This window comes from Lasioglossum baleicum, chromosome 8, assembly GCF_051020765.1.
Source record: "Lasioglossum baleicum chromosome 8, iyLasBale1, whole genome shotgun sequence".
Lineage (NCBI taxonomy): Eukaryota > Metazoa > Arthropoda > Insecta > Hymenoptera > Halictidae > Lasioglossum > Lasioglossum baleicum.
In genome coordinates this window covers 2,538,779-2,565,918 of record NC_134936.1, presented here as the reverse complement: position 1 = coordinate 2,565,918, position 27,140 = coordinate 2,538,779, and the positions used below count along the sequence as shown (strand labels likewise).

Genomic DNA, 27,140 nt, shown 5'->3' with positions numbered 1-27,140 from the left:
TACTGTTGTGAGCTGACGGGAAGATCCCTGGCAGGAATGCGGTGACGTAGGCAAGAATGCGCACCCGATTGGTTGGCTTGGAGGGGGGGGCGCCTAGGGTCACACGCAGTTTCGACTAGAGCGTTCTATTGGCCGACGCAGTCACCCCCACTACTCGAGTCGCGTGACGAAGAGAGGGAATCAGACGTACCCTAGGGTACTCAGTGAGGGTACTCAACGGCGTAGGCACAAAATTCAGAATACTGCTGAAAAGTTGTCATGACGTAAAATGTTCAAATCAGTATTGACATTAACAACAACAACTCTCTCCCGCTCTCTCTCTCTCCCGCTCTCCCGCTCTCTCTCCCGCTCTCTCTCTCGCTCTCTCTTTCCCGCTCTCTCGTTGTCTGTCTCTAATGTAAAAAGTTAAAAAAAAGTATAAAAAAAGTTACTACGACGGGACTCGAACCCGAGCCCACGGCATAGCAGTTCAGCTCGCTGCCGCTACGCCACACCATTACTTAGTAGAAGAGTGAACTATGTAAACTGACATGTTGCGTCCACAAAACTTTAATTTGCAAATATCTCGAAAATTACTGAATAGTTTCCCCTATAATGGAGTATATTCGTAATCAGGGGAACGAGATCTGTAACTCTGTAAAGTCTCAACTAAATCTGTGACGCGAAGGCTTTGCATTCTCCTTGTGTAAATTGTCACTTTTCATGACTGCAATAGGATCCTCGTATTCACGGCATTGAATATTGGCTGTAAGTCGTAAAACATCGTAGCCCTCTGTAAATACGGGAATCCTACTACTATGTGTCGTGTGACGTAGCAGCTGAAAGGGCGTGGTCACGCGGCGAGTACGGAACCGTCAGAGGTGGGGGTAGGTGGCGAGTACGGACCGTCAGAGGTGGGGGTAGGCGGCGCTAGCTGGAGACCCCTCTTGTCTCTGTGCCCCCCCGGGGATCTTCTCGTCAGCTCACAACAGTACACAACACCGACAGCATAATTTATCATATTATGTGTGAGGTCATTTATGAAACCATGAGACGCGATATTAACTGTTTCGACACAAGTGATTATCCGATAGAGAATAGGTATAATTTCCCACTTGTAAATAAAAAGGTTCCCGGCTTGATGAAAGACGAGAACAATGGGATGATAATGATGAACTTTGTCGGACTGAGAGCAAAAATGTACACATTGCGTGTAGATGGAAAATCTGATACAAAAAAGCAAAAGGTGTAAAGTCTAACGTTGTAAGGACAACAATAACGTTTGATGATTACATCGGATGTTTGCAAGATGAAATTGCTATGAGTCGTACACAGACATCCATACGATCGAAATTGCACAAAGTGTTCGACGATCGGCTGGAGAACTTCGGAATAAGCTTCCAGGACAATATTAAGAAATTACGTGTAAAAGAAACGCGTCGACCGATCTTGAGAGAGAGATCCATGGATATGATGTTCAACCGTCATATTGCATACTGTACATGCGCTATAGCTGTACCTGTACCTGTACCTGTCTGTAACTGTTCCCATAGCTGCCTGTAGCTGTTCCTGTACCTGTTCATACCTGTCTGTAGCTGTTCATGTACCTGTTCCTGTACCTGTCTGTACCTGTCTGTAGCTGTACCTGTACCTGTTCCTGTACCCGTCTGTACCTGTCTGTACCTGTCTGTAGCTGTACCCGTACCTGTTCCTGTACCTGTATTATCGATATTAAGTAGCATTCATCGAGTCATATCAAGTTACCATAAAATCATCAACCTTGAGTCGGTTCCCCTTATCTTTATCTTTTCAAATGCATGTAGGATCGTGTCCGAACGGAAACACGTTCGAACTTCGCTCAACCAGTGATTCCAGACGGGATACGTTTTTTTGCGCATGCGCGTCCAAAACAGTAACGTATCTATGATGAGGCGACCAGGCGACGATGTAGCAGAGCCCTGAGGCAGCTAGGGAATGTACCGATATAATTGACGGGACGCACAGTGGTCCAAATGGACGACTTAGCTTAGGATTGCAAAAGTCAAAGAATCAAGCATGGAGAAGGCATTTAATACGATTTCTTATATCAACACGCATGTCTGTAGAAGTTATCGACAATTTTACTTCTCAAATCAATTATTGTTAAACGTGACAAGCGTTGAAAATAGCAGTATGAAAAATTGTATCGAAATAAAGGACATCCTTTTCACCTGTAATTTATTGTTTAGAACGTTAATATTGATTTTAATTATAATGGCTATAGATATAAAAATAAAATAAAACGATTTTTAGGAACTGTTTAAATAACGCTTCTCAAGGAAATATTAAGAAATTTATTTTTTAAGTTTGTTGTAGGAAATAGTATATATAATATATATATAATATATATGATATATATGATATATCACATTTCAATATTTCATATGTATATACGGTTATATATACAAATACACTTGTCATACATTCGTTTTTCAAAATCAGATTATATCAATTTCTTAACGTTCTGTGTGGGGCGCTCAAGGTGCCACATTTCCTCGAGAAGCACAGTTTACTGAGGCTGAAAACGCCGCGCATGCGCGAAAAAACGTATCCCGTCTGGAATCACTGCGCTCAACACGTGTGGTCCGCAACCGCTTGTGGTGACGTCACTTCCCACGAGTTGATGTGGAAGTCACATCCTCGTACCCAACCCCCCTAAAAATAATAGGCGTTAATTGTTACCGCAAAGGACTGTTCTTCATTTACACCAAAGGCCCAGAATAAATATTAAATAGGGTAATCAGGACACCTCGATGAAAAGAAGCAATTTTTTGGCTGAAAAATACTGCATCCCAAAATGTCTATCTTTGTTAATTTTTTTCAAACATTTTTGTACGAATCGATGCATCGTAATTTAATACAATTACGCGAATTTGATTGCTGATCTTCAACATTTTTGTAAATGATATATACTTTTCTTTAGTTATTGGTAATACGTTGACACGACCTTCAAACGCATTAGCTATTTCTTCGATAATGAAATGTGAATTGTACCCGGATAAACTGTGGAAAACTATGGGAATGCAAAACGAATTTTTGTAATTTAAATTGCAATCTTGATGCGTGGGGCCTCTATATCGTCCTGTTAGATGACAATGATCGCGCACCCGTATATCATTTTCCTCACATGGTTTTTCACAAATGTTGCAATGCGCTGCGTTGATAAGTGCCTCGCACTGTTCATTCGTTAGCTGTTTCATACTTTATCAAATAAAAAAATTATAAGAAAGATCTTATTTTTTATTTAAAACCAATCCTCCTCCTCCGCCTCGTCCTCCTACTCATACAATTAACTCGTATTTATTAAAAAGAAAACAATTACTGTTATGACATGCATGGAAAATTCCCTGTAAAATACCGTTAGTCCTCGGGACACTTCTACAAGGGTCTCGAGGAGGCCAGCACTTTCTTATTTTTTATGAGGGTTCGAGGCTCAAATTGCACACCCTTGTACCATCGTCTTCGGGACCATCATTAAGCGCAACTCCTTGAGAGTTTCGGATAAATAACTCTGTCTGCCGAGTCCTTGGAAAGTACGTTTTTCAAAGACGCATTGTTCCCGAAGTCGATGGTCGTCGTCCGCGTGAGACCAGGGGTCATAAATTAAACGCACGTGTTGGCCACTTGGGCCTTTCGTTGTTACGCGACTCTGGGTCCGTTGCTAGTACCGTCTTTGTTTGTACATTTGCTTTCCGCGATTGGCTTGAGGTGGGGATGTCCTCCCCCGCCGATAGGGATGCATAGGAATGGCTCCTCCCTCGGGTCAGTCAACGAATGGGATGTTCTTTCCCCCAAAAAATGTACCATTTTCCCCACTTTTCAATCTCACCACCGAGGTGAGGAACGAGCTGACCCAGGGACAGCGACCAGATACAATTTCTCTCTGAAGATATACAGTCTTCCGCAAAAGATTAACTCGATTCGAGACAGAACTTCCAGTTCATACAAGTGTAAGATATTGTAAATATAGTGAATAAATCCAGAGGTTCGTTAAGGCAAATCAGGTGTCGAGCTGTCGTTCATTGAAATTTACAACGCAGAACCTCTCAAATATATTAAGAGAAGCTGCGAACATAACAATTACAGTAATACTATCGCCCCCTCCCCATACAGCGAGATATTTTTTACATTAGTGAAAAGTTACTCTTATCTACTCTTTAATTATACAAATATACAAGTATTAAAAAATAATTAAAATATAATTATTGCAGCGAATTTCTTGTCATTTGTCTTCATTATTTTTGTTTCCTGCGAACAGACAGATAGACAGTTATATATCATGTTATATACTTTGGGATATTTTTTCTTTGAAAATTTATTTACCTTCGAGCGACGATTCTTTGACGAATCCTCAGACGTCCATACCGCGCTTCGTCCAGGATCAATCTCCAATTTCGCAATCATTGTGAAACACTGTGTGAAAAAAATAAAAAAAAACGTAAAAAGAGGTGTAATGTTTGTGGTTTTGACGTGGAAAAAATTCAAAGTCGCGTCTTTATAACTGATACTTTACATGTTTTTTTAATAATTGTTAACTCCTGCTCGAAATGTTTGTACTTCGCGTAGACTGCAATGGTATGTGATGTTTTTTGTCGGTTGCCAACAGTGAAGTCGACACGGTTCGTCATCAGCAATTTCATACACGGGATCGCGAACTAGTACATCGTATTTCGGACAGTTGAAATCTTCCAAATTTATCGAGTTTATTTTCATTTTTCGAAGGATGTCTCTCTCTCGAAACATCCACCTTTGTCCGCTACGACAGGATTCGCGTAATCGCGCACAAAATTTTGAATTACTTCGAATATATCGTGCTGTTGATATTTTTCATAGCCGAAATCTTTAAATGGAATCCCGTGTATGAAATTGCTGACATACCATGCAGACTTTTTGTCAGCGTCGGATAAACAACGTTCTTCCCCAAGCGAAATTCGGAGAGTTCGAACGAGCCGTCGTCGTGACAAACATCGATCATGGCTAACTCTTTGCATATAAATTTTTTTTCCACAATGAAACCGTCCATGTCAATGATTTGAGTGATTCGATCCATCTAAATAAAGAAAGTTTTTTCACTAGAATTTACATCGTTTATTAATTTTTTATTGTACTTACTGTTGAAGGAAGGGGGATGCGCGATGTTGGCTGGTCGGATGATAAAAACACACATGCGATGTAACTTCGTACAGCGATCCTGATTGTCGACGTTTTTTTTTATGGTATAACTTCATACGACGACTGTTAGGAGCAATTTATAATGGATACCACTACCACTAATGTAAAAAATATCTCCATATAATATTCCACACACACGCAACAAGTCCAACGGGCAGTACGCGGAAACCGTCACGTATGGAAAAATGATTGATCTTTGAATCTCAACACGACAAACGCTTGCAACGATGGAACGTTCGCGAAGACTTCGCGTTCCATCGCGTCCTGTTCATTCATTCTTACCATCCCCACCAACTACAATAAAAAGATGGAAGAAATGATTTGAAATGCTACTCTTAATGAGCGTTTACGATAGCTGGCTGTATGGCGATGGCAGACAGAAACAGCGACACGGTCCTCTTACATCTTGTATTACATCGATAAGAAGATCTTTCAGAGGGGACCGTTGTATATTTATGAAATTAAACAAGACCTTCATCGAACTCGTGAGATAAGACGTTCGCCGAAATCTCCGCTCGATAACAAAATCGTCGATAAACTTTAAAATCGTAAAAAATTTACAGCATGATTGATTATGTTCACAAATATTAATAACTATACTAATTTAAATGATAACAAAATGAAATCTGTGCAAAAGTGCTCTGTACACCTAACTGAAAAACTTCTGTAATACAAGAATTTACACAATTTTCCTCAAAACACTTGAAAATTGCCAATGAACGGACGCTGTTTCAGGTACTAATTTAAATGATAACAAAATGAAATCTGTGCGAAAGTGCTCTGTACACCTAACTGAAAAACTTCTGTAATACAAGAATTTACACAATTTTCCTCCAAACACTTGAAAATTGCCAATGAACGGACGCTGTTTCAGAAAGCGTGGCGTAAAATCTCTTGGCTTTCAATGAAGTATACTACAAGCGACCTTTAGCTACGTTGGATAGAAAAAATTCCATGACAAACGGAAAAATTTAGAAATTGACTTCTTTCTAGATTTTCGGTCAAATACCCCAGAGTTGGGCATTAATCGATTAAAATTTTAGTCAAGATTGATTAATGTGTACGATTAAAAGAAGAAATCATCGAAAAATCGAAGACTGATTCAATCGATTGATGAAGTTAATAATCGCCATACGGTCTATCCATAAATTGTAATAACCAGGGAGATAGAGACAGAGAGCGGAGATGAAGAATTGACAGAAATATATCTCAAGAAAAACTCAGTTTACATTTTTTTCAGTATTCATACAGTTTTGATTCCGTATTTCATTTCGAAGTTCCAGCAGTTAATCATTAATGGAACGTTTGCGAAGACTTCGCGTTCCATCGCGTCCTGTTCATTCATTCTTACCATCCCCACCAACTACGATAAAAAGATGTATGAAATTATTTGAAATGTGCTACTCTTAATGAATGTTTACGATAGCTGGCTGTATGGCGATGGCAGACAGAAACAGTGACACGGTCCTCTTACATCTTGCATGACATCGATAAGAAGATCTTTCAGAGGGGACCCTTGTATATTTATGAAATTAAACAAGACGTTCATCGAACTCGCGGGATTATACGTTCGTCGAAATCTCCGCACGTGAGAAAAACCGTTGGTCCTCAAGTTTGACAACTCGATGCCGAGAAAAATTTTTGGCTGGCTGTGTGGTCCTCTTACATAAATAAGAAGATCTTCCAGAGGGGACCGTTGTATATATTTACGAAATTAAACAAGACGCTCATCGAACTCAGTTCAAATGAGTGTTTACGATAGCTGGATGGCGATGACAGACATAAACAGTCTTACATCTTGCATGACATAGATAAGGAGACGTAAAACCATAAACACCTTCGGACACGTTCCCAGGGATCCCCTCCCCCTCCCCCTCACCAGGCTTACATAATACCAGGAAACTGGTCTTGAACGCAATACCAGGAAACTGTCCTTGAAAAGGAATATCATCTTTCAGAGAGGTCAAGAAGACACGTGGATATTTCAAGGGATTGATGTATTGCCCCCCCTCTCCCTCCCCGAAAAAAATATGACACAATAATTCCATAAAAATTATTGCCCCCCCTCCCCCTCCCCCAAATAATATGATGCAATAATTTCATTAAAAAATATGACGTAATATATGCTTGCGCAATACCGCTCGGCGGTACCGAACTCCCGTGAATTGAAAAGTGGCTTAGAACCCGCCGTCCACTCGGCGGTACCGCACTCCCGCGAATTGAAAAGTGGCTTAGAACCCGTGTATATATACTATTCGCGGCGATTTTAGCCTCGGTAACGTAAGCTTCTCGATAAAATGGGGTTCCTTGAGCACCCCGCAGAATTTTAAAAAATTTATATGATTTGATTCTGTAAAAATGAATGTACAACAAGTGTATTTGTGTATATTTTATAACTCGTAGGACACGTCCTGGACTCTTTTTGTCCGGTAAGATTATTTCAGTACATTCCCGTCAATATAACTGCCTCAGGTCTCTGGCCACACTGCTACCCAATAATACATACGTTACTGTTTTCTCGCCATGCGCGAGAGAAGTTGGGCTCAATCGAAGCACTCTGGCTCCGCGTCACCACATCGCTCTATTGCAGTCACATTCAATGCGCTCGTTTGCTGTCTTCGTCAAACGATTTGGCCAATCACGGAGGACGTGTGGCGCGAAGTAGGGATATCACGTGATATCAACAAGTTTATCTATGCCATCTTTCAAAAAATTTAGTAATCAGAAAATGACTACAATCAATGCATGTAAGTACATATCTACACTACACATAGTTTTCTTACATTACAAAGTTAATGAACTGGTAATTACTTTTAAATAAGTATTTAATTGATACATATTTGATTTGATGTTTTTTTTTTCAAAAAATTACCTGAAAATACTGTTGTAACGTCGTACCGACGTGTTGCGTTGGATTTGCTCGAACGAGCAAATCCTCGTTGTTCATACATATATGTAAATATATATATATCCCCTTCACAAGTTCAAACCGAAAATCGCGGTTAAAATTCGTGTACAATGATATGTATATATATGTATCTTACGTGTATATATATATATACATATCCCCGCGAGCGCGAACGTACGGAATCGGAAAAGACGCAATAGCCACCGGTACAAGCGAACGCCAGCATGGCAACCCCGAGTACAGGTGTACGTACATTTAAACCGTTGTCTCGTTCAAACAGCGAGAAGTATACATTGACGACAACATATTCGTCCGCACCTCGTACGATTTAGACAAAGGACTTCACGGTTCACCGAATCCCTATGGTCCGCGCTCTCATTATAAATAAGGCGAAATCGCGCGAATCGCTCTCTTCTAGTTCCGAATTTCATACAGTTCAGACTCTCTTCTAGTTCCGAATTTCGTACAGTTCAGACTCTCTTCTAGTTCGGACCTCTTCCAGTTTCGGAATTCTCACTATTCAGTTCTCTTGCGTCTTCGATCCAGTTCAGTTCTGTCTTTTCTCGCGTTTTCGGACTCTGTTTCAGATCGTTCACAATACTCAGGTCGTATTGCTCCTTACCATTTCTACTATTTCATTATATTCATATATTATTTGGTTCCAAATTGTTATTAGAGCTTGCTCGTAGATTATTATCACATATTTACAGATATTATTCTTGGCTATTTTGTTGTACGAGGTTACTCGTAAACCATTACTATTATTTTGTTTATACGAGCTTGCTCGCGTTATTATTCAAATTTATAATTGCTATTTTGTGCCATTTTGTTTGTACGAGCTTGCTAGCACTATTATTCAAATTTATAATTGCTATTCTGTGCTATTTTGCTTGTACGAGCTCGCTCGTGAATTACTGATTGTTATCCATTGCTATTTTGTTTGGTACGAGCTCGCTCGTAAACTATTGTTTATTATTTTGTGCTATATCTTTTGTCTGAGTTTGCTCGCATCTTTCTTGCGTTTTACATATATTGTTGTACATCTATTTTTGGAAATTATACTCTGTTCTTCTAAATCTATTCTTTCCAACTTCATTTAGCATTCTCCTTGGTTCTCCATATCATCTATGCCACGTCGCGCCGACTGGAGTTACCACTATCATTAAAAGTGGTGTTCCCAGTGACCGGTTAAAGTGATCGCGAAAGTGTGTGTGCGTGCGGTGTTTCATCGGGATGTTCGACTCCGACCTATTCCTCAAATTCCTTAGACTTCCTACGTCCGTTCTTCTAACCCTAAAATTGGTGTTTAAATCGTGTACGTCTGAGCCCAGAGGGTGCTCGGTACCGAGAGAACACTAATTCCCGTCGATCGAAATCTCCTGCCACAAATCGAGCAAACCCACGCGTTCAGACGAGTTGCACACACCCGCGTAGTGACACTTCGACCACTGGGAACCGTCACTACTACCGCGACGTGTGTTAGTTCTACGCGGTGTTCACGACGGACGACGTCCGTCTCGGCTCGCATTTATTCCCGTCTTCGCTCTTTTCAACGACGAACACCGGTATCGGGTCCCTGATCAGACGTGGACGTTACGCGCCACGTGGATCTAAGATCGTCTTAATAAATTACTCGGTTACGTCCCCGTCCGGCCCGCTCCATTCCGTCGGACCATTTCCGACCCGGGACGTAACACTGTATTCCTAAAAGATTGAAATTGATTTGCAAAAGGGTGAACTTGGAGTAAAAAACCTGTAAAAGGTTGAAATTGATTTGCAGATGGTTGAATTTGATTTGCAAAAGGGTGAAATTGATTTGCAAAAGGGTGAATTTGGAGTGCAAAACCTGTATAATAGTTACACATTAAATAATTATTAGCATAAATTGGTGTGGAATCGCATCACAGCCCCAATAGTTCACGTAAGCGTTCAATTAACTGGTATGATTGGCTATCGAAACTAACATTTATCAATGGTTAAATCATATAGAATCGGTTTGAAATTGGAACAAATTTCCAGCTAGAAAATGTAGAACAATTATCCTTTCCTGTAAAAATTTCAGATAAACCCATTAAAATTATAAATGTACATTATATTTACCTATATTTTTATTATTATTATAAAATTTCTAATTAATATTTTATTTACACATTTGATACAACCATATCATAATGTATAATGCTAATTACTGTAAGCGAAAACAAGAAAGAAAAATTGATTTTGTACAAGGCTGTGTACATGCATTGGCTGTTTTGTGGAATCTATCTACAAGGCTGGTCTCAATAAATATGACAATAATTTTAAACCTTGTACTTGCAAAATAATTTACTGATACTTTAAATGCAAATGTGAAATGTGATAGTCTCCAGAAAAACACATAAATTTCCAATGAATAATTTATTAGGTCTGATTACGAATGGCTTCGATTATAGTATCAGGTAGATAGCATCATTCATTTACTTATCAGGTACTTCGAGTATAATGAAAACAGTTTGTTGCTAGAAATACAAAATTATGCAGGACTGAACTGAATAAACGAACAGAATATACAGGGTGTCCCAAAATTCGTGAAAATCCCGAAAGTGGGTGGTTCCTGAGACCATTCTAAGAGACATTTCCCTTTGCACCAATGTCAACTGCGGCTTTGTTTAGGAGTTATTAACGAAAAACACGGACCAATCAGAGCGCGCCCTGGCCCGGCGCCCCACGCCGCGCCGCGCCGGCAAGCGAGTGTCGGTGGTACGCCGTGACATCGCAACGAACAAGAGTTTCTCGATAATGTGAATCCTCTCCGATTTCGATGAGCTTTGGATACGTTGTCAAGATCATGATTCTGAACAACATTTCTCTTTAGACTTTTTGGCGATCGGCTTTAGTTTACGAGATAATCGTAAAAAAATCAGTGTCGTTCGAGCCGCGGTAGAGAGAACATCTCCAAAGACTTGTCAATTCAAAGCTAACGGTTGCTATTAGCTGTGTTTTTGATAGTGATATTTAAACTAATCACTAGACTGCGAATCTTTATGCAAAATGAATGTTGGCTGCCGCTATTACAAGGGACAGGAGGCAGACAGATATTTGATTCTTACTGTGATCATTTTAAGAATTTGAAAATAATACATTGGTGTTTTGAAATTATTTTAATCTCTCTACTGTCTTAAAATGCACCTACTCATGTTTGCTACAAACGCATGAAATCCGCGGTCTAGTGATTGCATTACCTGATTGTTGTGATTTGTGCAGCAGTACAAGGGATATGGCAATTATTATTAGTGCATAACTATGTGTTGACAAATGTGAACAGTGATTGTGATGGTGGAAAAATTTCAAGGCATCTGTTTGAAATAAACATACGAATTATTTATCGATTCGAAAGTGAAAGTGAAATTCTGGATCGTCGACTTGACCGCGCATATACCTTAGGCCTTCTACCACCGGCTGTGCAGTTCGTCGACCTGGCCGTACGTCCCTTGGCTTTCGGTACTGCCGTGTAGCTGAAGACATCTGTGCAGTTCGTCACCGAGTGACCCAGTGACACACATTTCGAAGCAGCAAATGGATTTACGGCTGAATACGTGAGTTTTAAATTCAATCAGTTTCTGCTTCTTCTCTTTTTTTACGATTATCTCGTAAACTAAAGCCGATCGCCAAAAAGTCTAAAGAGAAATGTTGTTCAGACTCATGATCTTGACAACGTATCCAAAGCTCATCGAAATCGGAGAGGATTCACATTATCGAGAAACTCTTGTTCGTTGCTATGTCACGGCGTACCACAGACACTCGCTTGCCGGCGCGGCGCGGCGCACAGTGGGTAAAATCGACGTTCTAGCTGTTCACGGGCTAAAAAATCAAAGTTCTCATATCGATTTTTAACGAATGTACAACGTTTCTTAAATGTCCATTACATTCGAAACCGATAATATTAATTAAAGTTATTAAAAACTCTCGTTACAATAAGCGTTCAAAGATCAAACTTTTTCAGATACGATTTATCACCGAAAAAATTCCTTGTCTTCATAATGATGTCCTGGAAAACCTACTGAAGATTAAGTGACCAATTTTTTTTTATATGAAGAATGTATATCTATGTTGAGAACGCACCAGGAACTAAACATCATTGTTCATAATTTATTATAAAAAAAAATATTTAATCAACTAAGGAAAATTGTCGAAGTTTTTCACCTTTGACAAGGGATAAGTTAAAATGTCCGGAGATGTCCATGTTCTGACAAAGTGGAACATTTTCGGCAAGATCTCCTCTAAAAGATCGTGCAAAATTTAGTTCCAGTTTAATCCATTATCCGAAGTTATGATAGTTTAAGGCGTCGCGTGACACGCGCACAGTGGTGAGTTCGATCGAAATCGTGGCCAAATTATTCATTATTCACACGAGTTTTCAGACATTTCCGGTGATGTGACAAAAAAATGTTTCCTACAAAAAGTAATCAGTACACAGTCTTTTGCAAATATCAATACAAAAAATTTCCAAAAAAAATTTTTTTTCAATAAAAAATTGTGGTCACCTTCATTATTTATTTATAACTATATATTTTTTATTCAATAATGTTATAGCTGACGGCAAGACGAATCCAACGACCTATTTAATGTGGTCTTTATGTATTGAAATAATGGTGAAATAGGCGTGAACACCCAGTTTTCAAATATTATTAATTATTCACACGAGTTTTCAGACATTTCCGGTGGTGTGACAAAAAAATGTTTCCTACAAAAAGTAATCAGTACACAGTCTTTTACAAATATCAATACAAAAAATTTGCAAAAAAATTTTTTTTCAATAAAAAATTGCCGTCACCTTTATTATTTATTTATAACTATATATTTTTTATTCAATAATGTTATAGCTAACGGCAAGACGAATCCAACGACCTATTTAATGTGATCTTTATATATTGAAATAATGGTGAAATAGGCGTGAACAGCTAGAACGTCGATTTTACCCACTGTGCGGCGTGGCGGGCAGGGCCAGGGCGCGCTCTGATTGGTCCGTGTTTTTCGTTAATAACTCCTAAACAAAGCCGTAGTTGACATTGGTGCAAAGGGAAATGTCTCTTAGAATGGTCTCAGGAACCACCCCCTTTCGGGATTTTCACGAATTTTGGGACACCCTGTTTTTATTTGAAATGCATGTTGTCAACATTTTATTCTCTAGTATTCTACTTTATCGAATTTATTTATTGAAAACACAAATGCAGTGTAAAAAGTCCACAATGCATCTGACAATTATTAAATGTTAACAATGTAATTTTCAACTTTTTATGGACATTGAATTGTTCAAATTCTGAGAAAGTTACTTACATTTCTACGAGTGAACTCTGGTGGTGCGTTAAATTAAAATTTATGTTTACTATCATTCTTGCAATCACAAATTTTATTAATTTTTATAAATTCATTGTACGCGTTCACACGATTTAGCACGTTTCTGTTGCGACGTATTTATATTTTTGCAGACATATAAAATGTCATAATTTTCCAGAATCAGTTGAATTATACTAACTGAAGAATTACGCAAGTTGTAAAGGTATTTTAGCAATTTTGTACGAAGGTAAAGAAAAAGCAATAATTTGTGTGACAGGAAACAAACAACTGAATAGCATTCTCAATTATTATATTGTCGGCAAATCTGCGAAATCCGAAAAAGTATAAATATAATAATAACTTTCTATAGAATTGTCCAATTTTGGTCAGAATTTTATTATGTATGTTCTTATCAGTATGGACAATAATGTTTTGTAATACGTTCAATTACTTACTTGATTATTACCAGTCGTACTTCATAATATAACACAGGCTGTTCTCTCCGCGATACGCAAAACGTGCGTGATAATCAGGCAGGAATCCTACAATACTACCCAAACCTACTTCCGTTACAATTACGTGACAAGTACGCTCGCCGGCAATGAAACTCGTTTTATATAGACATTACGTTGATGAATATTCATCAAATTATAATTATCGAAGTTCTTTCGGGTAGGCCTTATCATGCCGTGTATTTTCCGGGCCTTCAGAGGAAGCCTTTAGGCCGGTCGAGGCATGGCCGCACGTACGAAGTCCATTCGGGGGACAAAACGACATTTCTACAGAACCCTTCTCACTAAGAAGAACCTAATTCAAGTCCTGTATCAGACACCAAGCACCCAGAGGTGCCGTACAATAATAACTAAAACACTAATCTAATTCGTTTGGAACTCCCTAGAATCGCAAGCTGTCTGAATAGCTCAAACTCGGAGCGAAGGATATTCCACGTGGCACGCGGCGCGGCTCGGCGCGCCGCACAGTCTCAAGCAAGTTGGATAGTTTGGTTTTTATAGATTTTTTTCCGGTTTTTGGCCATTTGACACCAGTGTGCGCCGCGGCACGGCGCACAGTGGTGCGAGCAGGGAAAAAAATCAATTTTTCGAATGTTAGGTACATAGATTTTTCATAGCAATTTCGTTTACTATATAGTTGGAGTATTTAAACCAATAAAAAATTTTTATAAGTATCACTTATTTCTAGGAATAATATGACATGAAAGTTTGGAAAAAGGAAACCTGCGATTTTGGCTTATAAATGCGTCTACGTATAAACGCAGCCACAAGAATCTAAAACATTATGACACTTGAACAATATTATAATTTGATTGTGTTTATAATAGATGATTTATTTAACGTAGCTTTAATTAATGTAAGTGTCATTTATTTATCTAAAACACAAATTGAAAAAGAGCTATTTTGAATAGTAGAATTAAAGTTTAATTTGACATAACTTGTTTGCGCCAAAAAGCGCCAAGATAAAACTTGTTGCAAATCATGCAACACACTTTAAAGTACATATCCAACCAGGTTTTGGCTGCGAACTCCTGCGAACCTGGCTCTGCGACCAATTTTTTCTAACTATAGTCAGTCGCATGTATCCGTGTACGCTCTTTAAAACGGAATAACTTTTCTAAACTTTTACCAAACGATCTGATTTTTTGTGATCAATTAAATGCAGTTGTTTACTAAATAACGTGCAAAAAATTTTTTGAAAGAATAGCAATTACGTAAAAAAAAGGCAGTTTAAAAATTTCTTTTATTTGTTCCCGTATAGAAAATTTAAAATATACGTTTAGTAGATCTATGTTAGTTATATACATACTGAAAATTTCATCGAAATTGATTAACATACACACGAGGTATAAGTGGTTAAAAGTGGTGAAAATCTTGGTATGTACACATATGTATGTACACAGCTCTTACGCGGCTCCTGATCAGTTCCTGCATACGAAAGTGCGAATATCTCGAAAACTAAAAGCGACCCCCCTATATTGGAAAAGGAAAAAGTTGTTCAAAATGTTGAAATCTATAAGATATTTAAATTTCATCAAAATCGGAGAACAGTAAAACAAGTAGAAAAAATTTTTAATGAAAAAATAAATTAATTAATAAATAAATAAATATTTATTTTCTTTCCACATAACCGTTGTACCTGTGGCATGCTTTCCACAAATTTTCAAGCAAATTTATTGGATGGTTTGGTTTTTATAGATTTTTTTCCGCTTTTTGGCCATTTGGCACCACTGTGCGGCGCACAGTGGTACCGAGGCGGCCAAAAATCGATTTTAAAAATGAAAATATTATTTTTGTATTACCAAATATTAAATGTATAATGTGCCAAAGTCGGATTTTTAAAAAAAAATTTTTTACGGAGATATACGCATGGCAAGTAATCTACTTTTCTCGCTTGGGAAATCATCAGATTTCAGCGCCATAGTTATTTAATTATTGCGTCTATAATTGAATACTTACAGCTCTGCAATTTATAGGGATTATCATGCATGCTTTAAACTATTAACAGGCACAAATAATTTTTCAATAAAGTTGTTTAACATTAACTAAAATGGATTAATCGGAAGCATCTTTGCCTTACGCTCATTGTTTATTTATGGAAGCAAATCTTAAAAGAGTTAAGGAGCTTCGGTATGGCACTACTTGTATTAGTAAGGTGTTATATTGAAGTAACTTTGTGTAAAAAATCTCGGCCAACTTCGGCCAACCTTGGCCGCAATTTAAGTTTAAATATCAACTTTTAGAATTTCCAAGAATTAATCGCGCGGAACTTACGATTATTTGGGGTTTAATGTGAAAATTTTTAAGGAATATTTTTAAATAATAAAGAAAAATGTGAAATGCATATGATTTATTAATCCTTTTTGTATAAAAAATGTTAATAACAATTTTTTTATATTACATAAATTATTTTTATAGAGGTCACTATATATTGTCAGAAAAATGCCTATCGAATTTTTTGTGACAGTGGTCGCAAATTAATCGAAAACTTTGTTTATTTAACAAAAAATTGTAATAACAATTTAAAAAAAAGAAAGAATGAATATTCTTTTAATTATGTGAATTTCAACATTTTCTTATTATTTATGTAATGCCCCTTAAAAATTTCACCTAAAACATGAATTTTTACTCCCTGAAAGTGATACATTCAAGAATCCAGTTATATTCTGGATTTCCAAGTATTGTTAGAGAAGATTGCGGAGAAATCCCGGTGATGGTTCTACGGTATGAGTAACGTAGTTTCATCTTTACGGATTTTTTGCCACCTTTTGGAAAAACAGAGATCTAACGAACGAAAACTTTGTTTATTTAGCATAAAAAATTATTGTTAACTTTTGTTCGAAATTTGACGATTGGAAGCGAGAAGCCGAACATTCCACAGTTTTTATAACTGTTAAGAGTCGCGTCTCGATCACGCGTTACCGTGAGTCGAGAACGGGAAATCTTTGTCTTAAGACAGAACATCAACATAATATCGAGTCTCCTCGAAATCAGGTGACAGTCTCGGCCAATCAGTTTCGAAAACACACCGTTTTCGCTCAACGTTATTTAAGGGCCCTCGCCTGTCGGAGAGCCAGAGAGTATGACTCTGTTTCTAGCATCTCGGTGGTTACCTCATGTTCTTACGCATTCGTGCTTGCTTGCGATTCTCTCAATCGTTGATCACCCCGTTCGAGTCGAACGATTCTACATCTTACGCGCTCGCTTCTAAATAGTATATTGCGTCGTGCGCGCTCGTGAGTTCGCTCTTTCAATACGCGCGCTAAATACAGTGTGAAGCGATATTTCTAACGCGGAAAATCTCTGGAATTTGTTAAGTGTGCGCACGAGTTGTACAATCGCGCCGATTCGTTTTCGAGTTAGCTATTTGAGTCGCGCATCGTGCAGCTGCCCGCGGCAAGATCTCCTCTGCGTCGCGTCGAAGTTCTCCTATCGCGGTGGCTCCTGATAAAGGTGCCGCGCAAGATTTCCGTCGCGTCCCGAAGGCAGCCATTAGCACGTGGCAAGATTTCCGTTTCGAACAAAGTCGAATCGTCGCGCCGAAATACCGAACGTGAATAAATTCAGTGTTGTTCATAAACTGCAACAGTTTTCTTTTCTCCCGCTCCTTCCTGCCTGTCCTCGTGCGCTCAATTCTGAGCGGTCCCGGCAGCACGCGCCTCCGACCTTCGGTCGACGCCGAACAACTTTTTTTATTTAAAGAATTTATTAAAAATAATTAATTTACACAATTCATTTTAACTAACTGTACTAACTAATATATCATTAAAAATTTTTACCCTAAACCCCAAACAATCGTAATTTCCGCGCGATTCATTCTTGGAAATTCTAAAAGTTGATATTGTAACAGACCTACATAACGTAGACCTGTTACGAACAAGCCCCTGTCACACCTCCACCGGTTATACACGACGACGCGAATCTAGTAACGTACCACCGGCCTCCTGTCATAACAACAACACCGCCTGTACCGCACGTACCCCGCACCCAGGCCCGTATTCCAACGGGAATCCAAATCAAACTTCCAAAATACTGTTCAGAAGAAGGTATACGTCACCATCAAAATACCGCACCGCACCACCGTCCCTTACCACCGAACCGTTCCTATAAAAGCCGTCGCGAACAGACTAAAATCACCTGAGTCTACCAGTAGCCATCCGGGAATCACCTCGTGCGATATTCCAGTGCTCTGAGTATTCTACCTGTAACCGTTGTCCACGTCTCCGCCGTTATCGGCATCCTGGTTCCGCTGGTACGAGCCGTGCTCTACCTCGAACACCCGGTGCGTCACCGGTCTCTTTCGCTAGGCGCGTCGCCTCCGAGAGTCGACGAACAAGAAGTGGTGTGTCACCCCTTCGGCTTCGTCGAAGAAATCCTGTTGTCCTGTCCGTCCGCTGGTGCGAGCCGTGCTCCACCTCGAACACCCGGTGCGTCACCGGTCACTTTCGTTAGGCGCGTCGCCTCCGAGAGCCAGCGAACAAGAAGTGGTGCGTCACCCCTTTGACGTCGTTGGAGAACCTCCTGTCCAGTTATCCTGTACTTCCGCTGGTGCGAGCTGTGCTCCACCTCGAACACCCGGTGCGTCACCGGTCACTTTCGTTAGGCGCGTCGCCTCCGAGAGCCGAAGAACAAGAAGCGGTGCGTCACCCTCTGACCTCGTCGGAGAACCTCCTGTCCAGTTACCCTGTCGCTCCGCTGGTGCGAGTTGTACTCCACCTCGAACATACCCGGTGCGTCACCGGTACATTTCGTGAGACGCGTCGTCCACGAAATCGGCCGAACTAGAAGTGGTGCGTCACCCTTCGACGTCGCCTAAGAACCGCCTAGAAAGTCACCCTCGTGAGGCGAGTCGCCCACGAGGCCAGTCGAGCCAGACAAGGTGCGTCACCTTGACCGAACTCCCTGAACGACTGTCCGGAGGAACTTCGATGACCCGTGCGGCACGGACATCGAAGGACCACGACAACCCGGCCTAGGTAGGGAGATCACGACGACAGTCGTGATCTAACTCTACTCCTGTTCATCCTGCCTGCGTCCTACGCCACATACAGGTTAAGGTAGCACTCTCACGGTCACACGTTCTAAAGTCACGGGCACCGTAGCATCACCATCGCGCACTGTATCCTGAGGCACCGTATCCTGAGGCACCGTAGCTTACGCGTCCGAAAGGCAGCGAGTATAATTTATTTACCCGCAACCGACTCGTCTCAGTTATTTCACCCGTACCGACTCCGTTCCTCGCGTCGTCACTCCACTTGTCGTTTAGAACCCTGGGTCGGCGAGCTGTTCAACACCAAGGAGCCCGAACGCGAGGAAGCCGAACGACGACGAAACACACCTGTTTCAATATTTAAACTTAAATTGCGGCCAAGGTTGGCCGAAGTTGGCCCAGATTTTTGACACAAAAGTTAGTTCAATATTATACCTTGCCAAAACGATTAGTGCCAGACCGAAGCTGCTTAACACTTTTAAGATTTGCTTCCATTAATAAAAAATGAGCCGAAAACAGAGATTTCCAATTAGCCCATATTACTTAATGTTTAATAATTTTTTGAAAATCTTTTTTGCCATTTAAGCGTTGTACCTGTGGCAACCTGTCCACAAAATCTTAAACAAATTCGTTGGATAGTTTGTTTTACGGATTCTTGACCGCTTTTTGGCCATTTCACACCACTGTGCGCCGTATCCCGTCACTGACGGCAACTCATGTCGGGCGAAGATATTTGGCTTTTTGGTTCGAAAAAAATGTATAAAAAAACTTCTTAAAAACCACGCTTATATTAAAGTGCACTAAAAAGGAGAAAATAATTTTTTTAGACATTAGTGACAGTAAATAAAAGCGTGGAGCGCCCACGATGATGGCGTCAATATAGTTTAGCGCTCCACGCTTTTATTTATTGTTGCTAATGTCTAAAAAAATTATTTTCTCCTTTTTAGTGCAGTTTAATATAAGCGTGGTTTTTAAAAAGTTTTTTATATATTTTTTTATTTTCTACTTTTTAGTCTTTACATATCTTGTAATCGATTTTAATTATCACTTCAACCTGTAAATTCAACCATCTGTGGTAAAAGGAAAAATATTGTGTCATGGCGGCTGCAAATCGAAGTTTCCATTCTGTAGGATCAATAGTTCAGGAGTTATTGCAGTGTTTTTGACAGGTAAGGGCGCTGCCATATTGGTTTGTAGTGACGACCGCGAGCCGCTTACCGAGCAGAATCGCCGGTCCTTGTCGCCCTCCACCCCGACCTAAGCCTAACCAACTCGGTAAGTAAACTGAGCTCGGCTCCTCCGATGCGACGTGAGGCGTGTTACGGGGAAAACGTACTCACGCACGAACTCAACACCTAACGATCGCGAACCGTAGAACGAGGTCGGGTAGGTATTTGAAAGGACTGCGACGAGCGTTACTGTAGACGTACAATCAGGAACTGAACTTTATTCGTAATTTTATACAAGCTTAAATAGTGTTCCTTATTGACCTGGGAAGGTCCCAGGTCCGCTGGGCTTGGCGGAGAGGAGATTACAGTCATCGGGCAAAGGGTTCCAAAGTTGACCGTTAGACGGGAATCGGTGACTAACTGATACATATCGTCTTATGGATATACTGATACAGCATCCTACGATACAATGACAATCAGCCCGTTACAGGCGTGAGCCAGTGGAGTGAGGATGAGTCGGAGTGGGAATACGTAGTGGAGTATTTAGGTAAGCGCTGGCGCGCGGAGTGGGGATCGTTGGCCGCGATGACGTACTACTGAGCGTTGCGGGGCAAGGTGTGACGGTTAATATTAAAAAAATTTTTCTCCTAGACGCACAGTTGTTTTTTTAATTTGTTTCTAATATTGCATTGTCACCCAGTTCTGAGCTATATTTAAAGTTTCAAGTCTCTAGCTTATCGGGAAGTGGTTTAAAATTCGATTACAAGATTTGACGCATACAACAACAACGACAACAACGACAACTCGGCAAGCTAATATAAGCGTGGTAATAAAAACGTCGACGTTGCAAACTTTATAGGGTGGTTTCTCTAAAATTCCCGTTATTTGTTGAACACACTTCGTATATGTAACATGCGTATGTGATTACCTTTGAATACTTTGTCCAAGTATTTCATTTCATTTAGAGATTCAACCGTGAAGGTATCGCCGTACTTATCATGATACGCCTTAATTTCTTTATGCACTTTGTCTTGTATATCGTGATTCTGAGCTAGCTCATAAAGAGCACAAGTCATACTAGTTCCAGATGTCTCAAATCCGGCCGCGAAGAAAGCGAAAGCTTGAGCAGTAAGTAATGTGTCCGTTAACTCTGAAAATGACAATTCAATGTTATTGATACATTATAAATTAAGTTAGCTGCAAACAGAATTCTATTATACTATTCTTTCATAGAACTGTCGCATCTAAATATGTATAGTAATATATTTTACGCGTTTCTCGAAACATTGAAGTATTTATCATTGCATAATGTACGTAAGTAGTTAAAAAAAAACAAACAAATGTAACTTTGATAAAACGTCGAGAAAATTGGTTTTACCTTCTTAAACCACGGCACATCAGAGAAAGAAAATTGGGGATCGTGCCCATAACAATTTCTTATTGCTAAATTAATTTTGTAAATGTGATTTTTAAACAACTTTATGAAATTTGCATTTTTTTATATTTTTGCAACTAGACTTTGCCAGGGAAAGATCGGTAACAGTGCCCTATTATCCCTGTTATTAAATTAGGAAAATTAGGGAACATTCATCAACGTATCTACAATCTACATTCTTCAGCACCGTTATGACTAGTGGTGGCGTGCAAAATCACTAACCGTGATTTATCACAGTGATCGTAGAATCACGATCACGACCTTGATTTTAACTTCATTCACGCCGTGATCGCGATTTTTTAATCTAGAGCAGTGGTCGGCAACGGTTGCCCCATTCGGCACGATTTCGAGGCCTGCGCCTCCCGCACGTCTCGCTCTCCGTGACGGCCCAAGTGCTCAGGCCCGTACCGTATGAAATGCGCGTGGCGCCCTCCGTGGTAATGTGGAAACCTATTGATACCCGTGTCGCCCTAATGCGCCACTCGCATTTCATGCGGTACGGACCTGAGCACATGGGCCGTCACGGGGAACGAGACGTGCGACCATTGCTTCGATCGAGCCCAACTTTTCTCGCGCATGAGCGGCGATTTCAGCCTCGGTAACGTAAGCTTCTCGATAAAATGGGGTTCCTTGAGCACCCCGCAGAATTTTAAAAAATTTATATGATTTGATTCTGTAAAAATGAATGTACAACAAGTGTATTTGTGTATATTTTGTAACTCGTAGGACACGTCCTGGAGTCTTTTTGTCCGGTAAGATTATTTCAGTACATTCCCGTCAATATAACTGCCTCAGGTCTCTGGCCACACTGCTACCCAATAATACATACGTTACTGTTTTCTCGCCCATGCGCGAGAGAAGTTGGGGTCAATCGAAGCACTCTCTCTCTCTCTCTCTCTCTCTCTCTCTCTCTCTCTCTCTCTGGCTCCGCGTCACTACATCGCTCTATTGCAGTCACACTCAATGCGCTCGTTTGCTGTCTTCGTCAAACGATTTGGCCAATCACGGAGGACGTGTGGCGCGAAGTAGGGATATCACGTGATATCAACAAGTTTATCTATGCCATCTTTCAAAAAATTTAGTAATCAGAAAATGACTACAATCAATGCATGTAAGTACATATCTACACTACACATAGTTTTCTTACATTACAAAGTTAATGAACTGGTAATTACTTTTAAATAAGTATTTAATTGATACATATTTGAGATTTGATGTTTTTTTTCAAAAAATTACCTGAAAATAGTGTATTCCTAAAAGATTGAAATTGATTTGCAAAAGGGTGAACTTGGAGTAAAAAACCTGTAAAAGGTTGAAATTGATTTGCAGATGGTTGAATTTGATTTGCAAAAGGGTGAAATTGATTTGCAAAAGGGTGAAATTGATTTGCAAAAGGATGAATTTGGAGTGCAAAACCTGTATGATAGTTACACATTAAATAATTATTAGCATAAATTGGTGTGGAATCGCATCACAGCCCCAATAGTTCACGTAAGGGTTCAATTAACTGGTATGATCGGCTATCGAAACTAACATTTATCAATGGTTAAATCATATAGAATCGGTTTGAAATTGGAACAAATTTCCAGCTAGAAAATGTAGAACAATTATCCTTTCCTGTAAAAATTTCAGATAAACCCATTAAAATTATAAATGTACATTATATTTACCTATATTTTTATTATTATTATAAAATTTCTAATTAATGTTTTATTTACACATTTGATACAACCATATCATAATGTATAATGCTAATTACTGTAAGCGAAAACAAGAAAGAAAAATTGATTTTGTACAAGGCTGTGTACATGCATTGGCTGTTTTGTGGAATCTATCTACAAGGCTGGTCTCAATAAATATGACAATAATTTTAAACCTTGTACTTGCAAAATAATTTACTGATACTTTAAATGCAAATGTGAAATGTGATAGTCTCCAGAAAAACACATAAATTTCCAATGAATAATTTATTAGCTCGTTTGCTGTCTTCGTCAAACGATTTGGCCAATCACGGAGGACGTGTGGCGCGAAGTAGGGATATCACGTGATATCAACAAGTTTATCTATGCCATCTTTCAAAAAATTTAGTAATCAGAAAATGACTACAATCAATGCATGTAAGTACATATCTACACTACACATAGTTTTCTTACATTACAAAGTTAATGAACTGGTAATTACTTTTAAATAAGTATTTAATTGATACATATTTGAGATTTGATGTTTTTTTTCAAAAAATTACCTGAAAATAGTGTATTCCTAAAAGATTGAAATTGGTTTGCAAAAGGGTGTACTTGGAGTAAAAAACCTGTAAAAGGTTGAAATTGATTTGCAGATGGTTGAATTTGATTTGCAAAAGGGTGAAATTGATTTGCAAAAGGGTGAATTTGGAGTGCAAAACCTGTATAATAGTTACACATTAAATAATTATTAGCATAAATTGGTGTGGAATCGCATCACAGCCCCAATAGTTCACGTAAGGGTTCAATTAACTGGTATGATTGGCTATCGAAACTAACATTTATCAATGGTTAAATCATATAGAACAAATTTCCAGCTAGAAAATGTAGAACAATTATCCTTTCCTGTAAAAATTTCAGATAAACCCATTAAAATTATAAATGTACATTATATTTACCTATATTTTTATTATTATTATAAAATTTCTAATTAATATTTTATTTACACATTTGATACAACCATATCATAATGGATAATGCTAATTACTGTAAGCGAAAACAAGAAAGAAAAATTGATTTTGTACAAGGCTGTGTACATGCATTGGCTGTTTTGTGGAATCTATCTACAAGGCTGGTCTCAATAAATATGACAATAATTTTAAACCTTGTACTTGCAAAATAATTTACTCATACTTTAAATGCAAATGTGAAATGTGATAGTCTCCAGAAAAACACATAAATTTCCAATGAATAATTTATTAGGTCTGATTACGAATGGCTTCGATTATAGTATCAGGTAGATAGCATCATTCATTTACTTATCAGGTACTTCGAGTATAATGAAAACAGTTTGTTGCTAGAAATACAAAATTATGCAGGACTGAACTGAATAAACGAACAGAATATATTTATTTGAAATGCATGTTGTCAACATTTTATTCTCTAGTATTCTACTTTATCGAATTTATTTATTGAAAACACAAATGCAGTGTAAAAAGTCCACAATGCATCTGATAGTTATTAAATGTTAACAATGTAATTTTCAACTTTTTATGGACATTAAATTGTTAAAATTCTGAGAAAGTTACTTACATTTCTACGAGTGAACTCTGGTGGTGCGTTAAATTAAAATTTATGTTTACTATCATTCTTGCAATCACAAATTTTATTAATTTTTATAAATTTATTGTACGCGTTCACACGATTTAGCACGTTTCTGTTGCGACGTATTTATATTTTTGCAGACATATAAAATGTCATAATTTTCCAGAATCAGTTGAATTATACTAACTGAAGAATTACGCAAGTTGTAAAGGTATTTTAGCAATTTTGTACGAAGGTAAAGAAAAAGCAATAATTTGTGTGACAGGAAACAAACAACTGAATAGCACTCTCAATTATTATATTGTCGCCGAATCTGCGAAATCCGAAAAAGTATAAATATAATAATAACTTTCTATAGAATTGTCCAATTTTGGTCAGAATTTTATTATGTATGTTCTTATCAGTATGGACAGTAATGTTTTGTAATACGTTCAATTACTTACTTGATTATTACCAGTCGTACTTCATAATATAACACAGGCAGTTCTCTCCGCGATACGCATAACGTGCGTGATAATCAGGCAGGAATCCTACGATACTACCCAAACCTACTTCCGTTACAATTACGTGACAAGTACGCGCGCCGGCAATGAAACTCGTTTTATATAGACATTACGTTGACGAATATTCATCAAATTATAATTATCGGAGTTCTTTCGGGTAGGCCTTATCATGCCGTGTATTTTCCGGGCCTTCAGAGGAAGCCTTTAGGCCGGTCGAGGCATGGCCGCACGTACGAAGTCCATTCGGGGGACAAAACGACATTTCTACAGAACCCTTCTCAGTAAAAAGAACCTAATTCAAGTCCTGTATCAGACACCAAGCACCCCAGAGGTGCCGTACAATAATAACTAAATCACTAATCTAATTCGTTTGGAACTCCCTAGAATCGCAAGCTGTCTGAATCGCTCAAACTCGGAGCGAAGGATATTCCTCGTGGCACGCGGAGTGGCGCGGCGCAGCACGCCGCACAGTTTCAAGCAAGTGGAAAATTTGGACCAAACTCGATTCAAAATCAAAGAACTTTCGATAGAATTGAGGTCGAGCGATGACATTTTTTAAAATTAAAGCTGAAACTTGGCAGAATATGGGAAAAATAGGGAGATTATGGTACGAACGTTTTTTAACCTTGAGAAAATTCGTTAAACTTTCACAATTTCAAGAAAATGTGGTTTCTCCGTTACTACGTGCGGAAAAAAATTTCTTTTAACATGCTATATCTCATTTCCCGTAGAATCGTTGGAAAGTTGAAGAGCCCACCTTTAACCCAAACGGCATTTTTAGATACTCAAAATGCCCCAACGGAGTCACAAAGGCCGCAAATTTAACCGACTACGGTGCCACTTTAATGTGATAAAAGCCGTTTTTTAAATCTAATCGTGTAAAATATTTTTTCCTGTCTAAAATCATTAGCTGGTCCTCTATCACGGGTAATGGATAGTTGTCCCGAGCCAAAACTTTGTTTAGCGCCCGGTAGTCTACACACAACCGAATTTCACCATTCTTTTTGTGCGTTAATACGATCGGTGACGCGTATTCGGAACTGCTACGCTGAATTATTTTCTTACTCAATAAATCATCTAATATTACCTTAAGCTTTTCCTTTTCAACACACGACAAGCGTCGCGGTTGGAAATGAAATGGTTCCGCGCTATTTACGATTAACTTTAACTCCGTTTTGACCGTTGGTGTTTCCGGCCGTTCCGGTTGTAGATACTGACTTACTACTAATTGCTTCGCCTCTTCTTGAATATCGAAAGCTAACTCGTTATTAATTTTAAACGTATCTACTATGCTGTCCTTCTCCGTTTCTATCTCAATATTCATAATGTCGGGAATCGGTTCGTCTTTGTCCCTCCTCGCACGATACGCGAAACCTAGCTGGAACGACTGTAGCGTATCCCGACCTAGCACAACGCACGCAGACATTGTATCGTCCGGCACCACGCGTAATGGTGCGCCTACAGTGGAGCCGTTTTCGTCCTTCGTCCTACAACCGACCACACAGACGAGAGTTTCGAGCGCCTCGAGAGGCATGTGTTGGTGCCAGTACGGCCGACTTTGCCGGAAAATGTGCTTACAGTGGGCCCGTCGTCTGACGAAATGGTCAAAATCACGGGGAGCCGAACCTTTTTCAGGTACTTCGAGGAGGGTAACAATGGACAAACCCCATGGGGCCTCGACGTCTGACGACGTAGGAGGAAAATCAAATAATTTTGTTTTTCGTCCGGCGTAGGACGGAACAGCGTTCACTTCAAATAATTTTCATGTCGCCAATTTTGAAGTATCCGTATTTTTAAAAACGGGGCCGTAAAGAGGACACTTGGGGCTATATT

At 39.1% G+C, this 27,140-nt stretch overlaps 1 long non-coding RNA gene across 1 annotated transcript; it reads right to left on the bottom strand.

Annotated features, from left to right (window-relative positions):
- Nucleotides 1-18: 18 nt before the first annotated feature.
- LOC143211200 (uncharacterized) lies at nt 19-7,173 on the bottom strand. Its single transcript, XR_013009414.1, has 4 exons — nt 5,131-7,173; nt 4,532-5,068; nt 4,342-4,431; nt 19-4,266 (listed from the first exon to the last, which is right to left on the bottom strand). It is a non-coding gene; the product is annotated as an uncharacterized LOC143211200 (long non-coding RNA).
- Between the last annotated feature and the right edge of the window lie 19,967 nt (nt 7,174-27,140).